At 44.1% G+C, this 21108-nt stretch overlaps 1 protein-coding gene across 2 annotated transcripts in view; it reads right to left on the bottom strand.

The window, feature by feature from the left end:
- Window positions 1-21108, bottom strand: part of TMEM266 (transmembrane protein 266) — a 127019-nt gene that overhangs the window by 99401 nt on the left and 6510 nt on the right. Inside the window, exon 2 of one of the 2 annotated variants that reach the window (XM_030577970.1) lies at window positions 2463-2522. The exons of the other annotated variant lie outside the window; for it this stretch is intronic. The gene's annotated coding sequence lies outside the window, so the exon portion shown is untranslated. The remainder of the gene's footprint in view (window positions 1-2462; window positions 2523-21108) is intronic. 2 annotated transcript variants of the gene reach the window in all.

The following is a 21108-nucleotide window of genomic DNA, read 5'->3' as shown; positions in this document are numbered from 1 at the left end:
GCTTGAGAGTGGGGGAAGGTCCCGCACTCACCTGCAGCGGGAGGTGGAGCGCCACGGCTGGGAACTGGCAGAGTGGAGCAGGCTGGGGCTGGGCTGTTCCACTTCCACTGCTGCTGGTGAGTGCGGGGGGTATCCCTTCCCTCAAGCCCCCTCCCCCAGTGACACAGCTGGGGCCAAGGCAAGGGAAGTGGAGCGGGCTGCTCCCAGCCTCCTGCTAATCCCCCGGGCAACTCTAGGACTGCGGGGCCCCCAAAATTGCTCCCCTACAGCTCCTGCCTCCTAGACCCTGGGGGGGGAGCCCCTGACCGCCCCTGAGACCCTCTGCCCCTTATCTAACCCCTCAGCCCCAACCCAGCACCCTTAACATGCTGCTCAAAGCAGCGTGTCAGAGGTTTACCTCGTTCTATGCGAACCTGTGTTATATCGGGTTGCGTTATATCTGGGTAGAGGTGTAGTTCCCTGTATCTGAATACATTTTAACAAATCCCACCCATGAGAGTCAGTTAAATACAATATTCATATTACAGACAGGTAACTGAGACAGGGGCTGACTTTTGCTTGTTGTCATACACTGAGGATGGAGTACAGCTATGAATATACTCAAATATCCGCATACCAAGTCCACTCTTCTAAATGTTGGACTACACTCTCTGCTCCCATGCAGAGCTGTATTATTAAACATATTTGGAAATTTATAAAAACAAAAGTTAAAAAATTGCATTAGTAGACTGAATACTGAAGTGTGTTCCAACACTGTGTGCAGCACAATTTTTTAATTATGACTAGGCTTTCAAATTCTTCTCTTTATAAAGGTACAGGGAAGTCAAATTCAGTATCTAGAAGTGAAGCTTTTACATTAAAAAACACTAAACTACAACAGAAACTTGCTGCTATTGGAAAATAGCTAGGTTACCTCATCTTTCCAAAATGCTATGGGCATCTTTCTAGCAAGGATACATTTCATTTGTATGAATTAGTAGTTTTACTGTATATCTTAATGTCAGCTGCATAATGGCACATGGTCAGCCTATTAATATGAAATACACTGGTCTTCTCCCAAATCTAAAATAACTCCCTGTAGTTTAGTTTTTAGTGACAAATAGCCTGGTGGCTTAGATTGTAAATTCACAAACAACTACTGCATTTCATCATGGTGCACATATTACATGTTGTTAATCAAAATCTTGTATCCTGCCTCAGAAGGTGAAGCAGCCCACACCATCTATATGGCCTAAAGTGCAATACTCTACATGACAGTAAAATTCCTTCCTGACTCTTGCAGATCACTTTACATCTCTACCCCAACTGAGTTATGAAAGATTACATCAGAAGGGAAATGCACATACAAAGCACATCTTTTCGGTCTAGTTTCCTTCCCTGCTCACTGTTAGTGAGTTGGGTGTCAATACCTAATGCTTGTACTTAGGAATGAGACAACGGGGTCTTTTTGGGGGGAGGAATGGAGAAGGGAACTAATTTTGAGACCCAGCTCTTGCCTCCTTCCTTCCCCCACAGCAGCTCCACAGGGTTGCTATATAACTTTAGGGGACTACAGGAGAGAGGAGGAGCAGCAAGATACACAAACAAGCTAGATTAAAAGCCACTTGTGGTGGAAGGGGCAGCAGGGAACGCATTTGCATGAGCTCACTGCCCCACATAATGGCTCAGAACCTTGCTCCAAGGGCCAGGGAGAAGAACCGCCACCCACTTCACCAACCATAATAAGGGTATGGTGGCCCGGTGCAAAGCTGAGCTATGCAAATGTAAAGGGCTAATATTCAGAGTTACCTTTAGTCTAAGCACAAGTAGCATCTGAGATATGGCTCTGTGAAGAATATTTCCTCTTACAATATGTCTGCTGCACAAAATTTTAATTTTTCTTCCATTTCTCTCTCATATTGAACAATTAAAGTAGATATTTTGGAATTTAATTAGGTAATTACAGTTTTTTAAAAATCACTTTAGTTGCTAATCATTAAGTGTCTGTATCTAATTGTATTTTGGAGACAAGAGGCTCTAATTTGTCTGTTCAATAAATTGAAATATTAAAACAATTATCGATTTTCTATGTAACTGGAACTTAAGGAGTACATTTCACTAATTGAGGTGTAATGGGGTTTTCAGAACTTATTTGACTGGAGTTAACTGATTCATAAGTTATTTTAGGTAGAACATAAAAGAGGATTACTGAAGCACCAGAAAGGAATAGTTCAAGAATGCACAGAAAATAAAGGGTACTTTTTTTTTTCTTTTTCCTGCAAGGTGGAGTAAAGCTTTTCAGAATGTATTATTTATATCTTAAGAGAGACAAGGTAAGAGAGGTAATCTCTTTTTTTGGACCAATAAAAGATATTTCCTCCCCTACCTTTTCACTCTTAGATCCTGGGACCAACAAGGATACACCAACAGTGCAAATAAGTATGGATAATTTATTTCTTCATATTTATGTTTAAAATACCTACCCATAGTTTTAGAAGTTTTGTACAAAACTCCATACACATGAGGAGGACATAACTCCTTAACTGAAAGAAAAAAAAAAGTTCAATCCACCAACTTCATCCCATCAGATCACCTACGAAACTAAAACAACCATCCCTGTCCAACTATTAGATCCTACAAACCCCCCCTCCCCACTCCACACACACACTCCAAACACCGCAAAAATATATAGGCAAATTCAGAGCATGATGGACAAGGGGAAGGATGTACCAGAAAATAATAATATCACCATGTATTTCTTAAATGTTGCTTTTCATCAGTAGATCTCAGAATACATCACACTCTTTAAGGTTTTTATCTTCCCAACACTCCTGTGAGATATTACTATCCCCATTTTACAGATGAGGAACTAAGCAAAGACAGACTAAGTGACCTACCCAAGGGCACACAGGAAGTTTGTGGCAAAAAAACCAATTGAACCCAGGTCTCCTAAGTCCTAGGTTAGTGCCATAACCACTGGATCATCCTTCCTTTCAATAACCTACCATCAGCTGCCTTTCTTTTAAACAAGGGAATTAGCTTGGGCTCTTCCACTGGTTGCAATTGTGATAGTGTCGCATACAAGGAAATCTGATGTAAATAGATTCTATATAGGATGCTGTATGATTGAAATATGACCATTTATATCATTAATATTCCCACTGTTTGACAATTGCAACAAAACTTGTACAAGTATGTCATGTAAATTGCCAACGGAAAAATTATGATTCACTAAAGATGATTATCCTGTTTAAATGTATGTATTATTTTTGTATCTGAAGTTATGAATATTGACTACAGATTTGTATTCCTAGGGTAACTCCAACCAGGTAAAATCTACATTGAAAACAGACAGCTTTGTGTTGATGGCCCACCCAAGGCAATTAACTCTCACAATGGGCCATAGAAGAAACTCATTCTGCCCAGATGGCTCTTCCTGAAGGTGCCTGAGCTTCCAAGCGGCCAATGGCTGCTCCTGTGAGTCAGCAAGCCATGCAGGGGCATGTGACATGCTCATCTGACCCTGGACTCCTTCTTGTGTTAGTAGTAATTTTCCACAAACTGTAATGTGTGAGCTTTATTTTGGGACAGTAACATTACAAGCACATGGCAGAGAGTATAAAAGACCCTTGAATCATCTCCATGTTTCCTCTTTCCTGCTCCAGGCACCAGCGCAGCAAGCTGGTGCTTGGGGCAGCCCATGGAAGGGGGCGGCACGTCCGGGTCTTCAGCGGCAATTCCCTCAGTCCCTCTTGAAGAAAAGGACCTGCCACTGAATTGCCCTGAAGAATGAAGCGGCAGCGGTACAGCAACTTCCAAAGTGCCGCCGATCATGGCTCCTCCTCCCCCCCTTGGGGAGGTAAAAAACCTGGAGCCGGGCCTGGCTCTGATTCTCTGGACTGTGGACTTACAACTAAAAGGAGCATAATTGAACTACGGGCTGAGGAGCTTCCAATCTTTTGGAAGTTGCCAGAGACTTTACAAGCCAGCAGTCTATATAGTCCCTGCTACAAATCTGGTATAAGAATATTGCCATTCTTGTATGTAATGATCTATTAACCATTTGTAATTCTCTTCTTCTTTTCTCTTATAATAAATCTTTAGATTTTAGTTACTAAAGGATTAACGGCAGCAGCGTGATTATTGGATAAGATCTGAGTTATAGATTGACCTGGCAATGTGGCTGATCTCTTGAGATCAAAAAGTCCCTTTGATTAAATTGATTTTCATTAATCACTCACCATAAAATCTAGTGTCTGGGTGATGATGCATCCATCGACTAATTCAATGGTTCTCAATTTTTTTTTTGCGGACCACTTGAAAATTGCCGAGGGTCTTGGCGGACCACTCAATGATCTTCCAAAATGTTGTTTGTACCATTAGCTAACTATTGTACAGTGCTTTGGATAAAAGTGCTATATAAAAAAAAAATTACTTTTTTTGTTCTACAAACAAAAGCACACAACTCATATTTTAATATCAGTAGTCTTACCTTTCTAATAGGATGGATGTGCCCTCTCTCCCCCACCACGGCAGCCCCCGAGCTGTGCCAGGGAAGGAGTGTGGGTCTCTCCTTCGCCACAGCAGCCACAGAGCTGGGGCTGGGAAGGATGGCAGTCTCTCCCCAGCAGCTGCAGCCTTGGATATGGGGAAAGTTGCCTCTTTCTCTGGCCGCCGCAGCCCTTCACATCCCAAATTCCCCGCACCCCCTCTTCTCACCCCACTGCCCTCTCCCACCTACCTTCTATTCCTCCCAAGGCCACCACTTCACCTTACATGTGCATCTTCTCCAGAGTCCAGGCAACTAATTAAGTGGGTGGCCCTTCAATCTCTTGTGTGTGGCCGCCCAGGCGTGCACCTTAGAGAGAACTATCCACAGACCACCTGAATGAAGCTCGCGGATCACTGGTGGTCCACAGACCAGAGTTTGAGAACCTTTGCACTAATTAGAATCTAGAAACAAAACCCAAAGCTACGCAGCAAGTCAGTACCAGAGTTGGGATCAGAACCATTGTGTTCCTGGCTCCCTGCCCATTGTTCAATCTGCTACACCAGTGGTTTTCAATCTGTGGTCCACGGACCCCTAGGGGTTTGCAGACTATATCTAGAGGTTCTGTGAAAGAGTCCTGTTACTACAGAACAGTGGTTTTCAACTGGGGCTAAGCCTAAGATTCCCAAAGTGGTCCGCAACTCCATTCAAAAATTTCGGGGGGTACGTAAATGAAAAAAGGTTGAAACCCACTGTGCTGTACCATGCTGCTTCCTAAGAAAAAGTGAAACCTGCAGCGTCAGTATATTCCTTACTGGGAGTATATATGAAATCTGCTCACCAAAATGACTAAGGAATTTCGTTTTAAAGGCTTATTTTAATTAGAAAGATAAGGAACAGCAAATCAATAAAATGTCTCCAGTAAAACAAGGATACATGCAGGGAATTAAAGTTATATTGGCCTGAGATCAGGGACTTGCTACAGTAGGTCCTGGCACAGTGCCAACAATGTACTGTTAGATCAAAGGTTCACTGACAGTTTTAAGGTTTGATATCTTGTGATCATTCATGTCTATTCTTTACAGTTCATGAGATACTAGTCCTTAAAAAAATCACATAATTCCAATTATTTGCACCAGCCCTCACTTTCAACATACATACATACATACTTAATTCAGACATGATTTTAGCATCTGAAGGCTCAGGAACTGTTGAAATTCATGTTTTATACCCTTTGAAAAATTTGGGATTCCAGGCTTTCATTTGTTTCCAGTAATAGCTGTCAGAGAACTCAGCTGCTAGAACCATGACAGGATTAAATAGAGGCAAGCGCAAGAGGAACAAGCAAAATTATATGATTTTTAAGATCCTGATAGCTAATCTGTCTGGGCTAGAAAAATTAGGGCACACTTTTATGATTTATACAGCACACAAAAATGTTCTAGGTACTTTACAGAGCAATTTCTTTTAAATGACATAGGCCCTGCTCCAAAGAGCTCACAATCTAATTTAGGCAAAGGTTTCAGCAATATGCTGACATAGTTACTCAAGTTTGGAATAGCTATACATCTTGATAGTTCCATTAAATTATTATATATTTAAAAGATACTGCACCTTGTGTGAATGGCACTGAAGACAGGGTGAAGAATTTGGAGGAGGAGCAATTGACGGTATGGGAAATAAAGAACAGGTATGAGTTTCTTTTTAGGACCAGTCAACTTTTCCAAGAATTAGACTTGAACCCATAATTGTACAGAAAAGATTTTTCTGGCAGGTATGCCTTTTTAAATAAACATGAACATTCTTTAATAATCCAGTGACATAGACACACCATCCTCTTATACACATAGAATGGGAACATTTCCAGTGAAAATGCTGTGGGGTTGTTGTCATAGGAATGGATGGAAGCAGTTCCCATAGGACTGGGAATGGGATTTGCCAAATTCAAGGAGGCCAAGGCCAGGGTTGCCAACTTTCTAATTACACAAAACTGAACGCCCTTGTCCTGTCTCTTCCCTGAGGCCCCTCCCCTCTCTGAGGCCCCACCCCCACTTACTTTCACTGGGCTGGGGCAGGGAGTTGGGGTATGGGAGGGGGGAGGGCTCCAGCTGGGGGTGCAGTGTTTGAGTTGGGGCTGTGGATGAGGGGTTTGGAGTACACGAAGGGGCTACGGACTGGGGCCACGGGATTTGGAGTATGGGAGCGGGCTCAGGGCTGGGGCAGGGGGTTGGAGTGCGGGAAGGGGTGTGGGCTCCAGGAGGGAGTTTGGGTGCAGGAGGGGGCTCAGGGCTGGGGTAGGGTAGGCAGATGCAGGATGAGGTATAGGGTGTGGGCTCTGCGAGGGGGCTCAGGGCTGGGGTAGGGATGCAGGTACAGAAGGGGGTGTGGGGTGCAGGCTCTTGGACGGAGTTTGGGAGCGGGAGGGGATTCCGACTTGGGGCGGGGTTTGGTGTGTGGGTGGAGGTGCAAGGTTTGGGAGGGAGTTACAGTGCAAGAAGGGGTTCCAACCTGAGGCAGGAGGTTGGAGTGCGGGTCTGGGAGGGAGTTAGGGTGCGGGAGGTGATTCCGACCTGGGGTAGGGGGTTGGGGGTCCAGAAGGGGGTTCTGGCCGGATGGCACTTACCTCAGACAGCATCTGGTTGGTGGTACAGCGGGGCTAAGGCAGGCTCCCTGCCTGTCTTAGCTCCACGCTGCTCCCAGAAGCAGTTAGACGGAGGTGCGGTCAGGCGGCTCTGCACGGAGCATGCTGCCCTCATCTGCAGACACCGCCCTTGCAGCTCACATTGGCCGCACTTCCAAGTCAAAGGGAGCTGAGGAGCTGGCGCTGGGGGCACGGGCAGCATGCAGAGCTTCGCTGATCATCCCTGCACCTAGGGGCCGGACATGCCATCTGCTTCCGGGGAGCAGCGCAGAGCCAGGGCAGGCAGGGAGCCTGCATTAGCTCCGCTGTTCTACTGACTGGACTTTTAATGGTCCGGTCAGCGGTGCTGACCAGAGCCGCCAGTGTCTCTTTTTGAGCGGGCGTTCTGGCAACCCTAGCCAAGGCCCATCAGGAAGAGATGACACAACTGGTCCTCTCTGAACAGCCACATGCTTTCAACCTCTGAAGGGATTCTGAGGCTACAGAACTGTTAGTTCAAACTCTAGCAGCATTCGCATACAGTGTATTTTGCCACTAATTCACATGCTGGTTTGTGGATAGCATATGGAGCATGACTCTGTGGTGCTGAGGCCAGCTCAAACCACCTTGAGACTTGACACGCCTCATTTCAAGAGCCCTGAGGAACCCTTGTGCTATATGTGCTTACGATGTATGTCACACTGGAAGCATGTCATGCAGGCTGTTCTCACCGACATAAGCTGTTGCCTGACTCACCTCGTAGCAAGTTACTACAAGTGCCTCCCTTCATTCTGCAGAAAGGAGGATACCGTATGAGCCATACAAATGTGAGAAGCTACACAGATCTGTTTTACCCGTCTGTTTTAACTTGATTGTTGCTTTGCTAAAGAAAAAGAAATGGTCCAAAACACAATCAATCATATTGACTGTCAAAGTCTTTCTATCTTAGGGTAAGAAAATGTGGCATTCTAAAATATATTCCTGACAAGGGACAAACTTTTCTCTCTCTCACACCAGGAGACAGTGGAATTATTGAATTTACACCAGAGTACGTAAGGGCAGAATTTGGCCATAAGGCTAAAGCTTTAAGCCACTGTCATGCCCTTTCCAGAGCACTATCATCACTAGATGGTGTGTAAGACTTTTGAAGTAAAAACATAGCTGAACAAGTCAAATTACCTGTTTATTTAACTTTGGAGCTCAAGAGCTAACTTTTTCCAGACACTGAAAAATAGTGACTAAGACTACAGATTCTGCATCCTTCAGCACATGGTAGGATTTACTCAAGTATCCAAAGATACACTCGGTGGCTGACAACCCACAGAACTAACCAATGAAAGTTCAAGAGGTGGATTTTGTCATCCAGAAGTTTTCAAACTGGGGTCCATGGACTGCTGATAGGCCTCTGAGAGCTGGTTGGTCACAAAATGCTGGCTTCTCTGATTCCCCTCCCCCCTCAACGACTGACTAACCGACTCTCTCTCTCTCACACACACACACACACACACACCCATTTCGCCACATAAGCATTTGCTGTAATTACCACAAAGATGTTACACAATGGTAGAGAAGTGGTCCACAAGACAATGTTTTTAAAATAAGAACTTACACTGTAAATGAGTTTGAGTACCAGGGCCGCCCAGAGGATTCAGGGGGCCTGGGGTCTTCTGCGTCAGGGGCCTCCACTGCCGAATTGCTGCCAAAGACCCGGCACTTCAGTGGTGGGTCCCGGGGCAGAAGGACCCCCCACCGCGGGTCTTTGGGGCACTTTGGTGGCAGGTCCCGGAGTGGAAGGACCCCCCAACGCTGAATTGGGGCCAAAGACCCAGAGTGAAAGAAGCTCTGGGGGCCCAGGCCCTGCGAGAGTTTTCCGGGGCCCCCAGAGCGAGTGAAGGACCCCACTCCAGAGGCCCCAAATTGCCCCCCCCCGGGCGGCTCTGTTGAGTACCCCTGCTAGGGCTGACTTTGATGGACGTTTTGCAGGCTTGAATACTGCAGGATCAAGGCTCAGATCTGCTAGCTATGGGCTTTATCAAATACTTCCATATGAAAATTCCACATATACTGCACACAATCATTTAAAATAAAACAAATATTCCTTTTCCCATACTAGCTGTAATAGTGTAGCCATCTCAGATGTGTACATTTTCTAATGTTAGCGTTGAGAATGACCACACTGGCTCAGACCAATGGTTCATCTAGCCCAATATCCTGCCTCCTGTCAGTGGCCACTAGTACCGGATGCTTCTGAGGGACTGAACACAACAGGACAATTAACCAGTGATCTACTCCCTCTCATTCAGTCCCAGCTTCTAGGACTCAAAGTAAAAGGTTGTGAAGAAAATGTGTGCTACAAGTTTCTAGACAACCAGTTTGCACAGTATCACTATCTATTGCTAGATTTTTAGTTGTTAGGTGTTTATTTCTAAAGGGCCTCTGAGCAGCAACCAAAATACAACTGAGAACAATAATGATCAAAAAGGCAACATGTGCTGGTGCATAAATCCTAGAATTGGTTTAAGTGTATACACACCCCCGCCCCCAAAAACCACAGAGACAAAATCTAAAAAAAGGGATAAAAATATCATCAGTCTCCCTGAATATGCCACAGATCAACTCTTCCAGCCCCTCCTTTTATTTTGAGATTATATTATGGGATGATTGGCAGTTCAAACCCCACCAACCTAAATGCCTTGACAGGAGACCAGGGCAGCAGGTGGCTTCATAGCATATATTTGATTAGCCCTTGCCATACATTTCCTCCCTTGTTTATGTCCCAAGCATCCCTGTGAGCAGATGGGTGGTTCCTTCAGTAATGAATGGGAGGGATCTCTTAGCAAGGGTATGATGAAACAGTAATATAAAACGAAACCATCAGTCAAGTCTTGTTACTCAAGATAGAGGGGAAGAAAAAATAGCCTATAAGGGTCATGTACTGAACCTGATCACCAGCATGAATCAGCTTATTTTTCATGCTGGCTAATCCCTTCTTTCCCCTTCCTCTATTCAAGGCAAAGCAAGGTGATCAAGTCCAGCTCCCACAAAGTCAATCCAAGCCCTCTAAATATACAATACTTACTAGAAATAAAGCCCATCTGTCTTGACATTCCCTTTGCTTGGAATGCACAAAGTGTCTGGAGGAGAGCAACTTTTATTTCTGCCAAGGTCAGCAGAGGTGATCAGGCTTCTGTTGGTGATTTCTGCACACGGCAGTGAAAACCTAGAGTTTGGACTCTCAGAGTTTTCCCTTTGGAGATCATTTTGACACCTGGGTCTGCTCCATTTTTTCCTACACCCTGCTAGAGGAAGCAAAGAAGAGATTTTGGACCTTGGTCTCCTGCACCTCATTTCTCTCTGCTAAAGGCAAAGGGCTGTCTGATTAGACCAGTACATGATTTTCTTTCCATTCTTTCCTCACTTCCAGAAAAGACAGATGAAATACCCTCATATTACCACATTAGTATGGATTTTTTTTTAACTTTTCTTTTGGACCAACTGTATTGTACTGTTTTTTCTTGTTTCTTCCCTACAGCCTATGAGAGTCACATCCATAATTAGGGTGACCAGGGATTGGAGTACATCCTTCAGAAAAATAGTCTTCCTGCACCAACAGACCACCACTGGGACAAGTCCGCTATTCTCCTGGCAGTAATATTTTTTAAACCAGCTCACAGTATTTTGTCTGTGGACTCTCAATTTTTTGAGTGAGCATGAATGTGCTCTGGTCCACAGGACGAGGTCTAGTCAGGATGCTCAACAGCCTCATGCTCTGACATACTAGAATGGTCTCTTCCAGATGGAATTCTGTTGTCAGGTACCTTTATTGGCACCTTTCCACATATACCCACTCATATCTGTTATTGCTCCAAAATGGGAGCTTTAGGAGAGCACTGAGGGAGTGGTTTCCTTAATTCACCATCAGCTCCACCAGCTGAAAAACAACAAGGAGTCCGGTGGCACCTTAAAGACTAACAGATTTATTTGGGCACAAGCTTTCGTGGGTAAAAAACCTCACTTCTGCATCTGAAGAAGAGAGGTTTTTTACCCACTCCTTGTTGTTTTTGTGGATACAGACTAACATGGCTACCCTCTGATACTAGCTGAAAAGGTTTCTGAGATCCTGGATACTGCTCAATTTGTTCTCTTTGCTGATCTACTTTTTGGCAGCTATTTATGGTAGATTCCTTTATGTATGATAAATGCTACAATCATCACTTCTCCTAGGGGAAGAGTAAAAGTGCTGATCCCAGCCCAAACGGGTATATAGTTTGTACTGAAAATGTAACCCATCTATTGCAAGGCAGAGAGTTCTTTGGTGGTCTGAGAAACCAGAGATATGGAAAAACACATTATTAATTATTATTACGATTAATTGATACCACTGTAGTTAGTCACAGGCCAATTTAATGTGAGAAGCCAGAATTTTTTGCATTTTTCAAATAGTCTCAGTTCTACCACTCTATTGTTTCTTCTTTAAAGCGTAAGTGCTAGGAAAGAGAAAATTAGCTGCCTGACTTTTAGGCAGAGTGAAATGTGGAGAAGAGAGATGGCATTTAAAAAAAAAAAAGAAAAGATTTTCCGCCCCCTGCAAATTCTCTGTGGCAGTTGGTGACTCTGCCAGACGGACAAGTTCAAAGCAGGAACCCATATATCTGGAATAGCTGTACACCAAACCCAGAACTGCCATATTTTGTCAGACATGCAAAACCTATCAGCCACTAATGAGACTCTACTACAGTTAATAATTTACCATTCAATAGCAGCTTCCATCTTAGGATCTCAAAGCACTTTACAAACAAATGAAGTAAGCCTCACAACCCTGTGCGAGACAGATGCTATCTCCCTTGTACAGATGGGGAAACTGGGATATAGAGAGGTCGAATGAAATGCCTATAGTAATTCAGGAAGTACGTGGCAAGGCCATAAATATAATTTAGGCTTTGTCTACAATGCACTTTCATTGTTAAAACTTTTGTCATTTAGGGCTGAGTTTTTTTCACACCCCTGAGTGAGAAAAGTTTTAACCATGAAAAATGCTGGTGTGGACAGCCCTTCGTCAGCAGGAGACATTCTCCTGTCGATTAAGCTACCGCCCCTCGTTGAGGGTGGCTTTATTTTGTCACCGAGACAGCTCTCTCCCAGCAACGAAGAGCAGGTACACTGTGCACCTTATAATGGCGCAGCGGCACAGTGGTGCTGTTATAAGGTGCGCAATGTAGACATAACCTTAGACTTCCTGACTCCCACTCCCGTGCCTTAATTTTAAACTTATTCTACCTTTAGTTTGGAAAACGGAATAGTGTAAATATCCCCAAACATTACAATTTTTCTTCATTTCTCTTTAATTTGTGTTTAAACCGAGCTTATATAGTATTATGTGATGCTGCATACATGCGCAAAATGAAATTCAATGAAACTGAAATACCTTGGAAACTTTTTGAACTGCTAGTACCATACAGCAAGTGGAAGTGTGACACAGAGCATAATACACACTGTCTTTGCTGCTGTAAAAATTTCATTGAACACAGCTCCCTTCATTTCTTATATCAATCAGGTAACAAGAGATTGAAACATTTCACACCTAGGCTCTAATGAAAATGTTGCTTAATAGAGACCAATCATTCAATGAATGATCAAGCTGTCGCATGAGTTCTGAATGACTACATCATGTCATTTGATAATGTGGTATCTTCTGACCCAGACAGAGCTGCCTACAGTATATAATTAAAGGTTTCAGATACACTACATTTGCTCCTGCCAAATGCTGTTCATGCAATATGCTCTGTGCATGCAATGAAAGCAATAGCAAAACATTCCATTTCAGCTTGTGAACCACTTTGATAAACTGTTTTAATGAAACCACTGTTTAGCACCAAGATCAGATTTCCAGAGTCCTTCTAGAGGATCAAAATATCACCAAGCCCGCTGTTTCTCTATAATATCTAATTCTTAATTAGCAAGAGATGTATTTTTGTTTCTGGCTCTTTCTTTCTTTTAAACATTATTATTAATAATCACTTAAATTATGGTATTTCCCCAATCAGAATCAGGGCCTCACTGCATTAGACACTGTTAAACAGAAGAGACAGATCCTGCCCCAGACAGCGTACAATCTAAAAGATGAATATACTTCAACATGAATTTTAGAGCCTGTGAAAGGCACAGAACTTGTGAAAGGATGGAAGGTGCTAAGAGTGAAATCTTCTATTTACCTACAAAACAGTCAATAGTGCAAGTGCAAGCTTCCAGGCCAGTGTGGATCAGTGCTTCAACCTTGATCTGGAGATTCCAACTTTAAGTGCAACTTAAAGTCCAACTTTAATGAAAGCTCATTCTGCACATGGCCCATTAAATCCTCACTCTCTCCACTGAGGCTGTCAACAAGTATGCCATTGTTGTATGCAGTGGTGTTGTAGCCGCGTCCATCCCAGGATATTACAGAGACAAGGTGGGTGAAGTAATATCTTTCACTGGACCAACTTCTGTTGATGAAAGCTTATCTCTCTCAATAAACAGATGCTGGTCCAATAAAAGATATTTCCTCATCCACCTTGTCTCTCTAATAAGCATGCCAACTGAGGCGGTGTTTTTTGGAACAGGATATGGACACCTGCTCAATTGAAAACGAACTGATGCCAACATCCTAATTCATTTAAGCCGTCAGAGAGCCATCAGATAGGACTAATTCATTCACTATCAACCATTGCCTTTTATTTCTAAATTTGTCAGTTGAGCAATACTTGATTCTTCTTCCTCTGTCTAGTTAACTTTATCCAATGCTTTCAAAATTAAGTGAAAAAAAGTGTATTGTTTTGTGTTTTAAAGTGAATCATTCCCCTGCAATCTTACAGGAAACCTAAATAATGTTGTGCTAGTGGCATGAGAATCAAAAAGTGGCAACCAGACTGGTTTCGCTGATCAAAGTGAGGCTTAAAGAACTCAGTTAAAATGAAGTTAACCCAATTTTTTTAAAAGTGACAATAAGTACTGTGTATGGCAGGGGTGGACAAACTATGGCCCGGAGGACGCATCTGGCCCTTCGGATGTTTTAATCTGGCCCTTGAGCTTCCGCCTGGGAGTGGGGTCCGGGGCTTGCCCCGCTCCAGAGCTCCAGCTGGGGGCTTGCCCCGCTCCACGTGTGCTGTGGCTCTGCGTGGCTCCCGGAAGCAGCAGCATGTCTCCCCTTCCAGCTCCTATGCATAGGGGAAGCCAGGGGGCTCGGCACGCTGCCCCCGCAGCTCCCATTGGAACCATGGCCAATGGGAGCTGCAGGAGCGGTGCCTGTGGAAGGGACAGCGTGCTGAGCTGCCTGGCAGCACCTCCATGTAGGAGCTAGGAGGAGGACATGCCGCTGCTTCCAGGAGCTGCTTGAGGTAAGCATCACCTAGAACCTGCACCTCTGACCCTCTCCTGTGCCACAACCCTCTTCCCCAACCCTGATCCCTCTCCTGCCCTCCGAACCCCTTGGTCCCAGCCTGGAGCACCCTCCTGTACTGCAAACTCCTCATCCCCAGCCCCACCCCAGAGCCTGTACCCCCAGCCAGAACCCGCCACACCCAGCACCCCAACCCTATGCCCCAGCTTGGAGCCCCTTTCCGCACCCTGAACTCCTCATTTCTGGCCCCACCCTAGAGCCTGCACCCTCCTACAGAACCCTCACCCACTCCCTCACCCTAATCCCCAATTTTGTGAGCATTCATGGCCCGCCATACAATTTCCATACCCAGATGTGGCCCTCAGGCCAAAAAGTTTGCTCACCCCTGGTGTATGACCTACACACTCTAATAGGAGAGCATGGCCCCACTGTCGTTGGCACTGAACACACATATGACAACAAGATAGTCCCCGCTCCAAAGGTCAAGGTAGTTTCAGGTAATATACATGCTTCTTATTCCCTCTACCAACTTTGTTGTTTTACAATCACATTTCGTTTTTTTTTTCTCGCCCATTCTGCTGTGTGAAAGATCCAAACTAATGACGGGGGAAATGAGCAGTACACACAGGGTTAGCTGTCACATGCAAAAAGTAAACAAACTGAAAAGGTAGATACAATTTCTTTGAACTTTTAGCTGTATTAATCTTATGGATTACTTGTAGATTACAAGAATCCATGCAAAATTGTGATTTTTTAAAAATATACTTATTGGTATCTCTCTGAACCAGCAAAATACATAATAGAAAGTTAGACTGTAAACATTATTTCAGTTTTTTATAACTTTTTATAACTTGAAGCCCGATTATGGCAAAGGAGTCTACACTGGCAGACCCATACACTCATATGTTGTCCCACAGGAGGCAACAGTACTTGATTTTGTAGGACCTGGTCATTAACATATAGTAACAAATATGATGACATTAATGTCTCTTTAAAATAAATAAATATATATTATATATATATAAATTATATATATATCCGAGGAACCACCTGATCAGCATCCTATACAGCAAACAGGAAAACATCAAAAAAGAGCTCTCCAACCTGGAGACTCTCATTAATAACCAAACTTCTATACAAACGGACTTCACTAGAATAAGACAGGAGATCTACATTACTCACTTCACCTCTCTTCAAAGGAAAAAGGACTGTAAGCTGTCTAAACTTCTACCTGCCACATGGGGCCACAACAGTGGTACCCCTAACCCACCCAGCAATATCGTCAATCTATCCAACTACACACTCAGCCCAGAAGAAAAGTCTGTCCTATCTCGGGGACTCTCTTTCTGCCCTGCCACCCCCACCAACATGATACAGTTCTGTGGCGATCTGGAAGCCTACTTTCGCCGTCTCCGACTCAAAGAATACTTCCAGGACAACACTGAACAGTGCACTGATACACGGGTGCCCTCCCACCAACAGCACAAGAAAAAGAACTCCACATGGACTCCTCCTGAGGGTCGAAATGACAGCCTGGACCTATACATTGAATGCTTCCGCCGGCATGCACAGGCAGAAATCGTGGAACAACAACATCGCTTGCCTCACAACCTAAGTCGTGCAGAACGCAATGCCATCCACAGCCTCAGAAACCACCCTGACATTATCATCAAAGAGGCTGATAAAGGAGGTGCCGTTGTCATCATGAACAGGTCTGACTATCAAAAGGAGGCAGCCAGACAACTCTCCAATACCAAATTCTACAGGCCACTTCCCTCAGATCCCACTGAGGAATACACTAAGAAACTACAGCATCTACTCAGGACACTCCCTACACTAACACCAGAAGAAATCAACATACCCCTAGAGCCCCGACCAGGGTTATTCTATCTACTACCCAAGATCCACAAACCCGGAAATCCTGGACGCCCCATCATCTCGGGCATTGGCACTCTCACTGAAGGACTGTCTGGATATATGGACTCTCTACTCAGACCCTATGCCACCAGCACTCCAGCTATCTCCGCGACACCACTGATTTCCTGAGGAAACTACAATGCATTGGTGACCTCCCAGAAAACACCATCCTAGCCACCATGGATGTAGAGGCTCTCTACACAAACATCCCACACACAGATGGAATACAAGCTGTCAGGAACACTATCCCTGATGATGCCACAGCACAACTGGCTGCTGAGCTCTGTGCCTTTATACTTACACACAACTATTTCAAATTTGATGACAATATATATCTCCAGATCAGTGGCACTGCTATGGGCACCCGCATGGCCCCACAATATGCCAATATCTTCATGGCCGACCTGGAACAACGCTTCCTCAGCTCTCGTCCACTCACACCCCTTCTCTATCTACGCTACATTGATGACATCTTCATCATCTGGACCCATGGGAAGGAGACTCTGGAAAAATTCCACCATGATTTCAACAGCTTCCACCCCACCATCAACCTCAGCCTGGACCAATCTACACGGGAGGTCCACTTTCTTGACACCACGGTGCAAATAAGTGATGGTCACATTAACACCACCCTATATCGAAAACCCACCGACCGCTATGCCTACCTTCATGCCTCCAGCTTCCATCCCGGGCACATCACACAATCCATTGTCTACAGCCAAGCACTGAGGTACAACCGCATCTGCTCTAACCCCTCAGACAGAGACCAACACCTACAAAATCTCCACCAAGCATTCTCAAAACTACAATACCCGCATGAGGAAATAAGGAAACAGATCAACAGAGCCAGACGTGTACCCAGAAGCCTCCTACTGCAAGACAAACCCAAGAGAGAAACCAACAGGACTCCACTGGCCATCACATACAGCCCCCAGCTAAAACCCCTCCAACGCATCATCAAGGATCTACAACCCATCCTGGACAATGGTCCCACACTTTCACAGGCCTTGGGTGGCAGGCCAATCCTTGCCCACAGACAACCTGCCAACCTGAAACATATTCTCACCAGTAACTACACACCACACCATAATAACTCTAACTCAGAAACCAATCCATGCAACAAACCTCGATGCCAACTCTGCCCACATATCTACACCAGCGACACCATCACAGGACCTAACCAGATCAGCCACACCATCACTGGTTCATTCACCTGCACATCTACCAATGTAATATACGCCATCATATGCCAGCAATGCCCCTCTGCTATGTACATCGGCCAAACTGGACAGTCTCTACGGAAAAGGATAAATGGACACAAATCAGACATTAGGAATGGCAATATACAAAAACCTGTAGGAGAGCACTTCAACCTCCCTGGCCAAACTATAGCAGACCTTAAGGTGGCCATCCTGCAGCAAAAAAACTTCAGGACCAGACTTCAAAGAGAAACTGCTGAGCTTCAGTTCATCTGCAAATTTGACACCATCAGCTCAGGATTGAACAAAGACTGTGAATGGCTTGCCAATTACAGAACCAGTTTCTCCTCTCTTGGTTTTCACACCTCAACTGCTAGAACAGGGCCTCATCCTCCCTGATTGAATTGACCTCGTTATCTCTAGCTTGCTTGCTAGCACACATATATATACCTGCCCCTGGATATTTCCATTACATGCATCTGAGGAAGTGGGTATTCACCCACGAAAGCTCATGCTCCAAAACGTCTGTTAGTCTATAAGGTGCCACAGGATTCTTTGCTGCTTATATATATCTGGCAGCTCTAGACTAAAACCCTACATATAAAAAAGAAGCATTAAAAAAAACTGTTTGTTTAAAACTATTAGATAAAACAATAAAAATAGAAAGTATTTAGGATGTTTGGTTTTGCACTTAAGCAAAAAATACCAGAAGTGGGTTTGTGCTATGGAGTAAAAATATAAAGACTGAGTTACTAATTAGATATACAGTACTATCTGCATGCCTAAGGTAAGATACCCATCACCATACACGTTGTTCCAACGAAAAATATTTTAGATTTTAAACAGGGCAGAGATTACCTCTTATCTGTGTTTGTACAGCACGCAGCACAATGGGTCCCCCAATCCTTATTGCCTTTGAGCATTATCTTAACACAGATATTACTAATATAGGAGTTTGAGGATGCACAAATAGGGATCCGTTTTGTTAATTCTTTGTGAACAACTCTCATTCACGGGAAAGAATAAACACTTAAAAAGCAACTGAAGTCAATGGAAGTTTTTCCTGAATAAGAAATGTACGATGGGTTCCTGCATGAGGACCGCATGATAAGTGCATATATAGCAATCAGGTGGACACTGCAGTGCCATATGCTTCCCTCCACTGCAAGGCAGGGAAGTGAGCAAAGATAAATTAAACTGGGTGGAAAAGAAAGAAAAGTGGGGGATAGCAGAGCAGGGAGGATGGTGCCTCTGCGGCATGTTGCCCCTGTGCCAGGAGCCTATATAAACTCCTCTTCCCCTGCTCACTGTAACTTGGGACACAGAGATCAGGGTAGGGAGGGCAATGCCAAGGTGGCACTAGAGAGTCACTTCTCTCCTCAGCATAATCCTTGCTAGGCAGGTGGATGTCTTGCAAAATTAAAATAATGTTATGCCTACCATAATTAACTTCCTGAAAGACCCTTTTGAGAAAGGGTGAGTATCACAAAAGCATGGATTAAAGAACCAACAGCATCATGGCTCTTGAGGTGGGGGAGAAGTGTATGCAGGAAGACAGCACTACAGAGGGACAGCCATGAGCCCTCCTGAGGCTTTGGAACTTCCTTTTCCCATGGATCATAGAGCCCTTAGAGGTCTAGTGGCCACGTGTACTCAGCAGTCTCCTCTGAATCTCTTCTTGCCAAGGGGAACTTGTGTAAGATACTCTTAAGTGAACCTTGGAGCTTCCTAAGCTCTGTTGTCCCAACTGGAAGATACGATATGGTCACATATTATAATGACTCCAAGGAGTATTTGCCTTTTTGAGATTTTTTTTTTATAACTAACACCTTTAAAAGTTAAACATTTCTATTTATGTAGTTTACTATCAGTTTCCCTGCTCAAAAATCCTACTTATTTAAAAATAATCAGTGAACAATCAAATTACTAAGAATGGGAGTGGGCAGAAAGGATAGAGAGAAAAAACTGATGAATAATAGTTACAAGTGCGTATTTTAAAGGTTCTTTTATTTATGGATCAATTGTGTAAGTGAACATGAGTATCTTGAGCTGTCTCCCATTTCTATTTAAAAAAAAAAAAGCTGTTTTCCAAACCTAATTTTATCTTTCCAGATAAGAATGTGATAATTTATTAGAAGGGGCTTGTAAATTCCACTATCCTATTAGATATGGAGAAAAGTCATGGGTTGTTTACTGACTGATGCACATCACATGCCCAGTGATCATACCTTGGCAGTTTGCTAATGTAAATTATTACAGCTAAGAGCTCATGAGCTAACTAAAAAACTTTTTGGAATTCAGTTTTTGCAGTAAGAAGGCCTAAGGCTTCATACAGAAAATGTAAATCAGTAGAGAGGTATACTTTCAGCCAGAAGGGCTGATAGCTCAGATGGTGGATTTCCCACAGAAATTATATGGTGGACTTGGACAAATGAAAATATTGGGTGAAATCCTGACCCAAATGATGATAGTGGGAGTTTTGCCATCAGCTTTAATGGGTATACCTACGCTGCAGTTAAACACCTGTGGCTGGTCCATGTTACCTAACTTGGGCTAGGGGGGCTTAGGCTGCAGGGCTATAAAATTGCAGTGCAGACATTCAGACACTGGGACCCCATGAGGGGAGAGCCCTGAGGGCACAAATCAGATGGCACGGGCCATCTGCATGTGTTTAATTGCAGCATAGATATACCCATTGAAGCCAATAGCAAAACTCCCACTGACTTCAGTAGGGTCAGGATTTTACCCTTTATGTTTGGGAATTCTCATCTTTAATTACAGGGAGAAGCTGGTAGTGACCCCTGCATTTAAGTTTCCTAACACTTTCCATTATGAAAGTTTCTTGCAACTTTTTTTTTTTTAGAAGCTCTGACACCCCCATTGTTTACAAAAGGCCTTTGAAGTTCAATAGGGAAATAGCCCCCTGGCTATAAAAGTGCCCTTTCTTTGTCCCGTGACATTTCATGCAGATTTAGCTAAGATATATATTGTTTAAAATGGTCATCTCATATCCCCTGCTTGCCTGGCTCAGGAAAAATCTGGCAGCCTGCCAAAATAACAACTGTATATGAACATTCTAAAGTGAGGTTCATGACACTGTCAAAACATCAGTGCACACTGCATCAGGAAAGCCTAGGAGCTTCTAGGGCGGGAGAGGAGGAGGATTAGGATGACTAGATGTCCCGATTTTATAGGGACTGTCCCAATTTTTGGGTCTGTTTCTTATATAAGCTCCTATTACCCCCCACCCCCTGTCCTGATTTTTCACATTTGCTGTCTGGTCACCCTAAGGAGGGCTGAGGGGAGAGAGCCAAGCCAGTCTGTCCCCAACCACTCCCCTGGATTAAAAATATGTCCCTAGTGGTCCACCCCCTATCTGGGTACAGCACATAGGGCAGGAGCTCCCCCAATTTCAGGAGAGGAGAGAATGAGAAAGGTGGGTTGGGAGGATCCTCCTTCTCACCTTCAGACCCAGCACTTAGCCCCCATAGCCTATCCTTCAACTCTGAGACAACCACCTTCTCCTTCT

This window comes from Gopherus evgoodei, chromosome 10 (assembly GCF_007399415.2).
Source record: "Gopherus evgoodei ecotype Sinaloan lineage chromosome 10, rGopEvg1_v1.p, whole genome shotgun sequence".
In the NCBI taxonomy this organism is placed as follows: Eukaryota; Metazoa; Chordata; order Testudines; family Testudinidae; genus Gopherus; species Gopherus evgoodei.
This window is presented reverse-complemented; position numbering and strand designations above follow the sequence as displayed.